Here is a 13,511-nt window from a genome sequence, read left to right as displayed (position 1 = left end):
CACATCATTCCAACTAGCTGGCCTCCTCGGGGTTACTTACGAAAGTCTGAAGTATCATCAAGGAAATGATCCCCTGCTGCTACTCACCCCAACTTCCCACAGTTGCCTGTGAGAGAAGGAGCAAAATTAGGAACCAGTGCCTGGAGCCACGTTGGCAGAGGAATGTTCTCCTGGACGTGCCTTTTTTGGGAACTGCACCCCCAAAGTGAATTTCGAGAGTGCCATGAGCCGGTATTTAAGCCAGACCCTACCAGATATGCCCTTTTCCTTTGGTGAAGTTCACCAACTCATTTTCACCTGTTGCTCTGACGGAGGGATGGAGAGCTAGTTTCCTTTGCAGAGCCCTGTCATGTGCCTTGATGAGTTGTCCCGACTCAGGTCGGCAGGAGCTGGGACGAGGCAGTGGGAACAGAATCAGAGCCCTGGGAAGGCTGTGGAGACAACCCGGTTTTCTTGCTCAGGTGAAAGCATTTAGGTACAGGGAGGGGCGTCTCGTGGATGAAGGAACGAGCCCTGGTCAGGGGATTCTGAGGCTTGGCCTCTGCCCTGCCATGACTCCCCCTTCACAAAACAAGTGAGTGGGCTCAGGAGGGTCTCTGGAAACCCCCAAGCCTGAGCAGTGACTGGCACAGCCTAGCCTGGCTGGGTCCTGGCCTCCTCCCTGCTCCTGGGGGCTTGTGGCCGCTCCTTGGGTCACCTCGGTTTGCAGGCATGTGGTGTCGCTCGAACTCAGGGCAGGCGGGAGATGCCCAGGACAAGCCCTCGACACAGGGATCTGCTCAAGAGCATTTACTAGTTAAAGGAGGACAGCCCTCCAGGGGCTCTTTATGTCAGGAGAGCTCTAAGCTTGCGAAGTGAGGAAGTCCAGCAGGTCCCTGGTGCAGCACTTAAGTGCCATGGGAGGCTGCAGGTGTTAGAGAGACAGCAGCACCCCCTTCTGGCCAGGTTGAGGGAGCTGGAGCAGGTCGAGCAGGAGCATGAGGACGAACTCCAGAAGGTCCCTGAGGAAGTTGCTGGCTTGGCCCTCTTGTCAAGGAGCTGAAGTGCAGGCCGCCAGCACACGAGCTCCTAAAAGTGAGTGACTCCTGCCACATGGGATAGAAAAGGGAGGCAGAACATCCTTTGGGGGGATGATTGAATGAGGGGGGAGGGGCTGGGGATTATTTCCAGTGGGGGTCTGGGGGGCATCTGACTCCTTCAGCCCAGAGAGGAGACGAGGAGGACGATGTGGTGACCGCCCTGGTCACTGGGTCTTGCTAGGGCGCTGGGCTGAGTCTTGGACTGAGATGGCCCTTCTAGCTGGGGGGTCCTGGCAAGTTTCTTTGTCTCTTGTAGACAACAGAGTATTAATAGCACCTCCTCACAGGGCTGTTGCTAAGATTATAAGAACTAATCCAGGTAAATGCTCAGCGCAGTCCTGGCACCCAAGAAGACTGCAGGAAATGGTGGCTGCTGTGGTATCATCAGCATCATCCTTCCAGTTAGCAGAGCTGGTTGACATCCCGAGGTGTGACTGATAACTCAACGTCCAGTTCCTGATCTCCACACACTCACCTGCTGGAGGCAGAACACTTCCCAGGACGAGATGGAGACAGGAACCAGCAGCTCCAGGTACCGAGGAAAGTCAATGTGGAAAGAGCTCCAGGGAGTAGGCAATTCAGCAGGTGGAACTCTCTGCAGGAGGAACTTTTGAGCTGGTACTTCAAGGAGTAAAGGATGTGCAGGACCAAGGAAGGGCACGTGGAACCAAGTTCTGCTCCTGTCTGCTTGTGTAGGACGTGGAGACACCTGGAGCAGGGAGGCCCGTTCCCAGCCCCGTGTTCTTTAAACAGCATTTCCAGAGAAGGGGACTCTCACATACCACTCCCCCCAACCCTATGAAGACAACTCTGCAGAAAAGCACGGGCGCTCTGATATACACATCATGTTATTCACTCACACAACACCCAAGCCCACCACAGGGCTGTGCTCAAAGAGTCACATCGTTAAAATAGATTATCTGGTATTGGGGGGACACCCCCCCGAAATGATTATAAATAATGATGTTTTTAAGCTTGTCGCATTACAGCTGTTTAATCTATGAAATGAATAGTACCCAAGTCAGTGTCTAACACCTTTTAAAATATAAAATTCTAAGGGAACTATCTTCGATAGAATACAATAAATCTGGAACTCGAGAGGACCAGAGGTGCCTTCCAATCATCTTTCCCATGCAGCTCCCCCTTTTCCTCCAGAATTTTCAAATGCTGTGTGGAAGGGCAGCTCCAGGCTCTGGCAGGCTCTGAAATACAGGCATTTTCCTTCCTCCATGCTCAAGCATTAGCCCTCTGCCCTGGGAGGGGAAAAGAACACTTGCCGTGTGCTGTGTGCCCTCCATGAGTGGAGGGGCTGAACCAGGTACCACTGAGTCAGGAGGTGCCTCTCACCTGCTTGTCCAGGAGTCTGGAAGGGCCTTGGGACTCCTGGGGGAACAGCCCCAGAGGATGAAGTGCTTGCTCAAGGTCATCAGCCAGTGGCTAGCAGGGGCCCCACCGGGGGCTTTTTCACTGTAATGTGTATTTATCTCCACTTGTCCCCTCTCCCTTGGAAAACACAGCACACAAGTTAGAAAGCTGGTTGAAGGCTGCTTTCCACCCTGTGCCATAGCGCCCTCTGGAGGCGAGCAGAGGTAATGCCCACGTCCCCCCCATCCCCACTGGCCTCACTGCCCCCTCCTCTTAGGTCTAACTGAAAACCTCCTGCCCTGGCAGCTGGGGAGAGAGGTGACACCATCTAATTTTCACCACAGACCCAAGAGCTTCCTTTCCTGTGAGTTTAAGCCCCACTCACTAGGAATTTGGGTTTAACTGGCTACCAGCTTGTCTGCAGAGGTGAAATGTAGACTTTCATGGGTCCAGAGCTCATTTCTGTTGACCTTGTCAAAGAGATCCGCACTCTCCACAGGAAAATACTCACCTCCCAGAGATGATGAGAACATTCTCGGGTACAGGTGAAGGGCCGCAGCTCCCCAGTTCCCATCAGCTGCCCTTCTGCTCTCCAGCATCTCTGAGTTTTCCCACCTCCCAGCACCGGTAAGCTTCCCCTTAGGGAACCCCACTCCTGGGGCATCCCCTCTTCTCCCCAAGGGCTGGCCCTGTGTGCTGACACTGACCCTGGAGGGGGTGCACCTCTCTCCCTTAGACCCCAGAAGGCTTCTCCATGTCCTCACACTGCACACTCTACGCTGGGAATGCCCATAAAGAACACATCACAGCTTTCTGTATTTCAGCTTCTCTCATGCAACTTGGTGCTCCACCTGCAAGCAGATTCAGGGAAAGAGCTGGGGTGTTGGGAGCTCCATTCCAGCACATTAGGAACGCGTCTGCTCATGAGCCCCAGAGCCCAGCTGCTTGGGTTCTCTGTTCTGGCCCTTGCTAGTGCAAAAAAGGCCACGTTATTGAAACTTTTGGCTCCACAACATCTTCATATATCAGTTGGGAAGAATAATAGCACCTACCCCCTAGCAGCTGTGAGGACTAAATATGGTCATGTGCTGAGCTGAGGGCAGTACCTGGCATGTAGTGAGCGCTCAGTAAATGTTAGTTACTTGTATAGCTCTTACCATTCAAAACCACCCATCAGGGCTCACTTTTGGCAGCACATATACTAAAATTGGAACAATACAGAGAAGATTGACATGGCCACTGTGCAAGGATGACATGCAGATTCTTGGAGAGTTTCATATTTTACCCCAAATAACTGCCCTTTATAAAAGTAAAAAAAAAAAAATCCATCAAGTCCATGTTTTATGTCCAGCACTTTGTCAGAATCTTTATTGAATTTAATATCATGCCATCTCACTCTGATACAGACACTTACATGAGTCCTTTTCCAATTGACATGCAGACAGGCCCCCTGGGGAGCTTGTTAAAGGCAGGCTCTGATTCTGGAGGTCTGGGTGGGCTCCAGAGAGTTTCTAAGCAGCTCCCCTGAGATGCAAGGAAGTGGCACTGGGTTGGGACCACACTGAGATGCCAGGTGTTGAAGCGCCACCTGGCAGTCAGTTAAAAGAGTGGTCATCCTCTGTCCTCATCTGACAGAAGGGGAAACTGAGCCAAGGAGACCAGGCTGAGGAAGGCTCTACAAGACCAGCACTCTGTCTGCCCCCACGCTTGCCCTCACCCGCTCCAGGGCCTCACCTGCCCTAGGACCCTCACCTGCTCCAGGGCCCTCACCTGCTCAGGGCCCTCACCTGTTCTGTGCTGCCAGCTCTCCCGAAGCTGCTCCCTCTTTGCCTAGAGCAGGGGTCTTAACCTTTCTGTTCCACAGACCCCTTCCCTCTGCCAGTCAGGTGAAAACCACGGACCTCCCCCTAAGTCCACACTGCACTGTGTGTATTTAATAAATACATACACTCCACCAGCACGTCCCACAAGAATAATGTCTTTTTGAATTTCAATTCAGGTCAGGGACCCTGGTTAAGGACCCCTGCCCTGGGGGCTCCCTGGACCCGCAGAGCAGCCCGAGTCTGGCCCTGGCTAGGGACAAGCCTTCGGGGAGGGGCGCAGGGCAGAAGCGGAGCCTCCCCACAGCCCCCTGCGCAGCGAGGGCCTCCCTCGGGGACCCCATCAAGTGGAGGTGCAGTCCAAAGGGGGTGGACAGGGGCGGGAAGCGAGGGGGCAGCCCGGGAGGCGGCCAGGGTGCAAGGACGGTGGGCGAGTGCAGGGGAGGGCGGGGCCAGCCCCGGGGGGTGAGGGCAGCGCTGAGTGCGGTCCCGCCCGGAGGGCGCCTCCTGGCCCTAGAGACTGGCGACCTTCCTGGACGCCCAGACGTGAGCGCCGATCTCCTTGACTGCGTCTTTCTCCGCAGAGGCTTTTCTTCCCGCCTTGGGAAGGAAGGTTCCTGGAACCTTAAAGGCTGGGGCGCAGCGAGTCGCGGCGCCAACCCTTGGGTCCAGAGGAGGGAGCGGCCGCGCAGGCAGGGCAGCCAGTGGCTTTGATTTTATTTTATCCTTCCGCGTGTTCCGCTTTGTCTGCTCCTCCAGTGGAGAAGCAGAGGCAGGCTTGGCTGGCCTAGGGCACAGCACAGCCAGGTGCCAGCCAGTTTTGGGGGGAAAATCTAAAATAAAAAGCTCTTCAAATAATCGACATGGGAAAATCAGATCTCTTTTGGGCTGGCACTAAGGAGTACTGCCTCGTGTTTTTGGTAAAGTAGCTTGTGCTCAGGGTGAAAAACTCCAGCGTTTTCAGAGGTGAGACACCCCTCTCCACCCCACTTCCCACGTCACTCCACATAGACAACTACTGGTTTCATTTTTCTGTGAATCCTGCCAGTTTTGTATACAAGTGTGTGACTTTACCATTTTTACACAAGTACAGTCTACAGTTCCACCTGGCACAGAGTTAAAGACTTATTGTCTGGTTGTCCAGCTGGTCTGTGGCTGCTGGACGAGGCGTCCGCAGGTCCCACCCCCGGCCTCAGTCCTGGGCCCTCCCACCATGCTCAGACCTTCTGCACTCACATCCCCATGGGCTCTGCTTCACTTACTGCGTGCTGAACTAGGGTGTAGACAGGCAGGGCTTTCCTGGGTGGGTGTGGAGCAGAACAAATGAACAGCCGCTCACGCTGCATCTGCAAGTCCCCCGTGCGTCCTTCTCTGTCCAGTTCCCTGAGGGATGTGGACGGCACGTTTGGAGGTGCTGAGTGGAAAGGATTGCCCTGCATGAGAAGGACAGAGGAGGCGGCTCTGGGCCGCTAGCCCCCCATAAGGGCTCTGGACCCTCGTCACCCACTGCCCCTCGCCTGCCACCCGTCGCCCTCAGCCCCAGACTCACTGGCAGCAAGAGTTGTGTCCAGATGGACGGCTGCGGTGAGGCAGCAGTGAGCCTGAGGACCTCTCATTAGTAGAGAGGAAAGCTTCCAGACATTCAGTGAAGAAAAAAGGGCTTATTGATGCCGTTGAGAGACTGAAGTACAAAACTGCATAAGTGACGACAGATTGTCAGCTAACTTCCCTAGAGGAGAGCAGCACTGCTCAGAGGAGCAAGCAAGTAGTTGTGGGAAGAAATTCCACGTACGTCCCACAGAGGGGACCCAGTGTCCAGCAGAGAAGGGCCTGCAGCAGTTCCTGGAGACGCAGCTGCTCCTCTAAACAGGAGAGGCCTAAATAAGACCCAGTGGGGACTCTGGGTGAAGGGACGGGTTGAGCGGGACGTCCTCCGCCCTCTGGAGCTCCTCGAGTTTGCAGATCTCAGCCTGGCACAAGCCTTAGCAATTCTTAGGAGCCTTCCACCCAGGAGAGCCTCAGAAAATCGAGTGCCCATGGGAGGCCGTGGGGTCCCTGCTGCCTGTGCCGCCTCGTCCTGCAGCCCCCAGTGTGGCCTCCACGCTGCGCTCCGCCATCCTGCTCCACCAGCCTCCAGCACAACGAGCGGGACAAGCCCTGGTGTGCTCAGGCCCCAGGACAGGCACGATGGAGGTGGAGACCTGCCCAGGGGCTGCTGCGGGATGTGCGTGAAAGTGTCAAGAAGGAACCCAAGGGGTGAGTTCTGGGAATGGGGCCTTTTCCCTGGCCTCAGCGTCAGCGTGTGGCCCCACAGCGGGTCTCACAGGGTCGCCGAGCCCACGGCTGATGGCTTCTGACCTCCTTCTTCACTATTCAAAATGCTTAGATAAAATGAATGCTTTGTTTTACCGGCCTAACCATTTGACCAAATTTCTTAATGTAGTGAATAAGCTGCTTTCAGAGATTTACTCTCCCATGATGAGGAGGAAAAGCCAGCTATGGGACAGGAAGGTGATGTAAGGTACAAACACCTTTAGACCAAACAGCGGGGCACGTAGGACTGCTGGGGACAGTTTAAACCCGAGGACCCTGACCAGGAGGTGGTCAGGCCGCTGCTCCCTGAGGACGGCTGTGCAGTGGTCAGCTGGGGGCTGAGGGCGAGTGCCTGGGGAGGCGGCCGTGGGCCTCCAGGAAGCCTTTTCCACGGGGGCTCATTTCCACCCCAGGACACACATGGACACGTGGGGCCGCTGGCCGTGAGGACCGTTCTGTGACGGGGGCTCTGCTCAGGGGTCTGTTTCCCACAGCACCTGCTGCCCCTGCCCCCTCGTAGACCACCTTGAGTTTGCACCTGGAGAAGCCATTAACTGCTCCTGTGGGAAAGGAAGTCAAAGAAGACCTTGGGCTGCACGGGCCTAAGTTCAGTTCTGAACAGCAGAGGGAATGTCCAGAACGAGTCCCGAGCCTTGACCTGCTGCGGCCCTTTGCCAGCGGAGCTGACCTTGGTGTGGCTTTAAGTCACGCTGCTCGGCTGAGGGGGCTGTGCCTGGAGCTCTGCGTCACGGGTCAAACGGGCTTTTTTGGTGCATTCCCAGCATTTTAGGCTTCCTTACTGTGCTGGTGCCCTGAATCCCAGCCTTGGCTTTTGAGAAGGCACCTGTCAGCTCTGGAACCACCTGTCTGCTGTACACCTGCTCTGGGCTCTTTGCCGTGAGCACAGAAATCGCCCCAGAGCTGCCGCCGCGATGCCCCTCCGCGTCCAGGATGCTGCGTCCTCCTGTCAGTATCTCACGCTCAGGAAAACTGTCTTCTCCCTCCCGACTCTGACCTCTGCTGTGACCCTGGAGCACAGGGCTCTGTCCCAGGCTTGGCCTCAGCACTGTGCAGGGACAAGAGAGCAGGAAGGAAGCACCTGACCAAGTGCTCCTCTGCTCCGTCACAGGCGGGGGCGTCATGGGCGGGGGCGTCACCCACGGCTGGTTCTCTAGGAGGCTCCAGGGACCTGTCGTCCCCAATTCCAGCCTCTGCAGCGTCCCCAGGAGGGTGGGTCGTCCTCAGGCAGGGGCCCAGAAGCCTCCCCAGGTCTGTCCTGCCATTCTGGGGGCTGAAGGGACCCTCAGCTGCTCATGTTCATCACACCCCAAAGGTCCATGCTCGATGTGTGAATTGTCAGTTCAGCTGTGGCCAGAGACAAAAATCAGAGGCAGAGGGAGCAGCAGTGAGCAGGGGCTGGGGGTGGAGAGCATGGCCTTTCTGAGGAGTAGTTAGACTGACCATGGACCCCAGACAGGGGCTCCAGGTCACCTGTGTTTTGACCAGTTTATCTTGGTGCCAAAGGAAGTCAAAATGGGAGCTGTTTATAGATGCAGCTGCTCTAGTGCCTCAGGTACAGCAATGCCTGTTTTCCAACTTGCAAACACACATCTCTGCGTAAATCTGCATAGATGTGCTGGCTGAGAAGTTAGGTCGATGGTGAGCCAGAAGCCACTAGTAGGTTTTTCATTTTCTTAGAAAACATTTCTACGTACAGTAAATGTAGTTAACATGTATGCAAGGTACATAGCTTGATTTCCAGGATGATTATTAAGTGAATATACACCCACAACTTGTGCGAAGAAATATTCTATATCTATTTTGTTGTAAAGTGAAGAGTTAGTAAAATTGAAGGGTTTTTGGCTATAAAAGCTGTCTTGTAAATATTGCTTATGCCATAAAAATCAAATTATTGTTAAAAGAAAAAAGAAAGGAAAGAGAAATGGAGTGCCTAAGGGTGAGGTTTGGGCCTGCCCAGGAGCCAGGGGTGTGGACTGGGCACTGCCTGGAGGAAAGCAGAGGGGAGGGTCTGCTGGTGGCCTCTGGATGGTCCGCAGAGGTCTGATGGTGGTGTTGGCGATGCAAAGCCTTCCTGTCTCCCTCAGTGCACACTGCATTATCCTGACCCCTGAGAGGGACACTCTTTCCTGAGTGTTTGGTTCTGTCCATCCCTGGGCAGCAACCAAGGGAGGGCCCACCAGAGACAGCCAGGCTGCTGGACGTGAGGGGCAGACACACCTCGAGGTGCCCCAGGAGAGAGGGGTCAGTGCAAGGACTGGGAAGGGGTCAGGGTGGGCTGTCTGGGGCTGAGGGAGTGACCCCACTGGACATGATGTTGGGAACTAGAGCCTGGCAGGTGCAGTCTGTCTGTCCACCTGCTCTGCTCCATGGAGGCCCAGCCTCCCATCCATGCGCGGGCTGCTGGCCTTGCTCGGTCCTTCCCTGCCGTCCCATCCTCAGGGCCTTCTTTCTTAGGACTTTCAGTACAGGGACTTGGCTCACTCACATGCCTCAGTTTTTGGTACACAGGTGTCATTGGTCTTACTTTATTTTTCTCTGCTCTATCAGCAATTCTTATTCCCAGTCTTCCCACCCCCATAGACAGCTACTCTCTAATGTTTTTTATATGTCCTTAGACACAGGGACCCTCGACTATAGAAATAGGGCAGTATTTGTCTTTCTGCTTCTATTTTACCATAGCCCAGTACCCTGCTGTTAGACCCCATGTTGCGTATAGACTCCACCAGGGCTCCTCACTGCTGAGGAGGGTCCCAGAGCACATGCCCACCAAGTTCACACCTGGTCTCAGAATGGACACCTGCCTAGGACTACAAACAATGCTGCTCACACTCCTGCACGATCCTGTGCAAGAGCCTCTCTGAGCCACACCAGGAGTGCATGGGGGGCTTGCACCCTGAATTTCCTGAAGTATCACCAGATTGCTCCCCGGATGGCAGTGTCAGTCTACACTTCCACCAAAGAGGCATGATTCTACTATCAAACTTGCTGCTTTTTTTAAAGATCTGATAACTAAAGTTTTATCTCACTATTCTTTTATTTTGGCTTTTTCTGATTACCCGTAAAATTGAGCATCTCTTCTGGACTTTCCTATTTATGTCCTTTGCCCATTTTCAATTTCCAGTCTTTCTTTTGTTGGTTTGCAGGAATTTATTGTATATTCCAGATATTAAGCCTTTTAGACTTGAAAATATCATTCATTAACTTTGACTATGATGCTCTTCATGAGAAAATTCTTGAATTTTGGTGATTAAATTTTATCAAATTTTTACCCGATGGTTTATGTTTTTAGGGTCTTTTTTAAAGTATTTTTTAACACCTTAAGATCATAAATATATCCATATGTGTATGTATTTTCCATTAGTTTTATAATTTTACCATTCACAAAGTCTTTAAGTCACCTAGTGTGCAGGAGATAATCTACTCTAGTTTCCTCTATACCATGAGCCAGTTTTCCCACCTCCATCTACTTAGCAGTTCATCATATTCCCACTGATGGGATACAGTGGTATCATTTCTAGTAGACCAAATTTCCATGAACACAGATGTTGTTTCTGAGGGTCACAGCTGTGGCAGGGGAGGATCACTGGTGTAGGGTGTTGGTGATGGGGGATGTGAGAGGAAGGGTGCACCTGGGGTATGCCTCTCTAGCACATGAATATGTCCAAGTAGTCATGAGGCATTTTCTTAGTAGGTTCATAGCCACACAATAATCAAAGAATATTGAATTCCCACCCTGGGGAGTCTTGCTACCTTCTCTAATAGAGTGGCAAGAATCCCCTGAGTATGTTGGCAGTGCCTTGTGAAGGAAGACAGACCATTACACCAAGCCCTTGATATTGATGGTTGTATGTATGAGCCTTTCCGTGTGAAATCAAAACTTAGCCTAGTATTATATATTACCTAACATTTACCTCCTGAAAGCCTCCTTATTGTTCAAATGTGGCCTCTCTCTAAGCCAAACTCAGCATATAAATGCACTATCTTCCCCCCAGCATGGGCTACAACTCCTGGGGATGAACCTCCTTGGTGCCAAGGGAATATTACCAAGCACTGGCTATAGATGCATCTAGAAAAAGACCTTGACCAAAAGGAGAAATTATTAAATACAAATGAGTTTTTATGGCTAAGAGATTTCAGAGTAAATCCTGAGGTTATGCTCATGCACATCTCAGCAGGATATCATTGAGGCCACAGTACCTCCAACAGTGGGACTCCTGAGGGCTTTGGAGACATCTAGATACTATTGGCAGGGCAAATAATCTCGGGAATTTGGCACCTGTCAGTGGGCCTTACTTTGGAATATATGCTCCCCAATGTAGCAGAGTTAGGCTCATTTATAATTTCTCTATACATGGTTCTTCTTTCCCTTTTATCTGAGCCTATAATTAGCACTATACACATTAAATATATGTCTTGGAGACATATATCTTTGGTTTTTCATATGCTAATTGTGGCATGAATCTCAACAGAGTTGCAGCACCTATTCTCCAGTTCATTGGACTCACCCAGAGCAACAACCAAAAGGATGATGACAGACAATGACCATGCTTTAAAAAAGCTACCTACAACTGCAAGCAAGACATTTCCATCCATCTGCCCCATGGGATCCAAGACCCCTCTCAATGAAAGACAGAGTGGGCATTCACCCTCCCAAAATTCCCAGACTGCAGAAAGAACAAACATAAGAGGGGAATGCAGCTATGGACTAAAGTAGGCTTATTCTAGCAATGAAAGAACTTGAATCACTGATATAAAGGCAGAGGCCACCAGAATTTCTGAGAGGAGGGAGAGAGAAGAGTAGGTATAACATGGGGGCATACTGGGGACACTGGAATTGTCCTGAATGACATTACAATGACAGATACAGGCCATTATACACCTTGTCAAAACCTATAAAATTGTACAGGGCAGAGTATAAACTATAATATTAACTATAATCTATGCTTAATGGCAATGCTCCAATGTGTGTTCATCAATTTTAACAAATATGCCATGCTAATGACAGATGTTGTTAATATGGGAAAATATGGGAGGGGAGGGGAGAGGAGCATATGGGAACCCCCATTATGTAACATTTATGTAATCCAAAGTATTTTTAAAAAATAAAAAGTATTAACGAAATAAAAGCAAATCTACAGTAAAGTTATCAAACTCAGATAAACAGATTCCATTTTTTTCCGTCAAACTCCAAGATCTTCCTTGAAATTCTTTGTTGGAGTAATAGTTCAGATTTTATTTTTGACCTTTAGAACACTTTTTTTTTTTCAAATAACTGTTTCAGTTTCAAAGTGTCTATTTTCCATTGACAGCACTTAAACGTTGTCAGGAGAAAATATTTTACAATGCTCCAATATCAAAATTGTGTCAAGGGGGGCCAGGTGTAGCTCAGTGGTTGAGTGCTTGCTTGCATAGTAGAGGTCCTGGGTTCATATAAGAGGCTCCTGGCATTGAAAATTGTGGGCATGAGGGTTCATAATATTCCTTTGGGGGAGCAGATGTAGCTCAGTTGTTGAGCATCGGCTTTCCATGTACAAGGTCCTTGTTTCAATCCCCTGTACCTCCAAAAAAAAAACAAAAACAAAAACACACAAAAAGAAACCATCACTGCAGACAGGGGAGAAGATGTAATTCAATGGTTAAGCACCAGTTTCCCATGTCTGAAGTCCTGGGTTCAATCCTCAGTACCTTCTTAAAAAAAGGAAAATTGCTACACGGTCAGAAACAGGACCAGAGCAGGGACACTGAGGCTACAGGACCTGGGACTCACACTTCACCCCTTACATCACCCAGCCCCTCTCAGCTCAGAAGATGTGTTTATTTGATTGAACAAATAGTATTATTGTGTGTTTTATTACCTAATTCAGCAGAGATTCTTTCACATTCTACTAAGATGGGCAGCTGCCCTGGTTTGAAACTTTTGTGGACTCTGGAAAATTATGTTCTTAAGCTAACCCATGCCTGCGCATGTAAACCTATTTTATGTGGTATTTTTTGTTAGATTATTTTTATTATATCAGTTCAGTTAAGTATCTTTGATTAGATTGTGGGACCCAGTATTAGCCGCATGCTCTAAACATAAAGGAAATTAAGGACATGCCAAAGGGCATGTTAGAAGCACCTGCACACACCTGGGAGCTATGAGGCAAGCACTGGCTCTGCAACCAGAATGGGGCTGATGCTAGAAGCACCTGCAAATGCCTGGACACTAAAGGGAAAGCCCTGGCTCTGCAGCCAGAATGGGGCTGAGGGATTGGGCAGGACTGCCTGGTTTGTAACTGTGGAGATCTTGGTTTGTGCACCTCCTGATGGCTCCCCATCTGTGCTGGGGCTTTCTGAAATCCTGGGGATTCAGATGGGTAAGGTGCCTCTCACGGGGAAGAAATTGGGGAGAGAGGTTCCATCCCCATGCCTGATTCTGTGCTTTCTCTCCCCCACTCAATGTCTGAGGGATGCATGATACAGATGTTTTCCTAGAGTCCTTGGATCTGGCAGCAAGCCTCATGGCAGGATGTAAAATCAAGGAAATCTACCCCATAAAGTTCAAAACTCTCATTTCAAGAAAGGGTAAGCATGAATCAAAGTCCAGTAAAATATCCCATTGATAGTTTTTTATATTGCCTAAATGCGGAAATAATTTATATTTGGGGAGCATTGGTTTTAACAAAACAGACTCTGTTTTGTTTTATTTTTGTTTTTTTTTTTTTAGGTACTGGGGCCAGGGATTGAGCCTGGGACCTCTATGTGGGAAGCCAGTGCTCAACCACTGAGCCACATCAGCCTCCCTGAGTTGGTTTCTCATTCATTTTTCAGGAGTCACTAGGAACTGAATTAGGGAACTCACTTGTGGAAGGTGATGCTCAACCACTTGAGCTATAGCTGCTTCCCCAAAATATATCATTAAAATTGATTTTGG

General features: G+C 50.6%; 1 non-coding gene across 1 annotated transcript; it reads left to right on the top strand.

Moving 5' to 3' along the window:
• Nucleotides 1-3,620: 3,620 nt before the first annotated feature.
• Nucleotides 3,621-3,728, top strand: LOC131275397 (U6 spliceosomal RNA). The gene has a single exon (XR_009182861.1). It is a non-coding gene; the product is annotated as a U6 spliceosomal RNA (small nuclear RNA).
• The last annotated feature ends 9,783 nt before the right edge of the window (nucleotides 3,729-13,511 follow it).

This window comes from Dasypus novemcinctus, chromosome 22 (genome assembly GCF_030445035.2).
Source record: "Dasypus novemcinctus isolate mDasNov1 chromosome 22, mDasNov1.1.hap2, whole genome shotgun sequence".
Lineage (NCBI taxonomy): Eukaryota > Metazoa > Chordata > Mammalia > Cingulata > Dasypodidae > Dasypus > Dasypus novemcinctus.
This window is presented reverse-complemented; position numbering and strand designations above follow the sequence as displayed.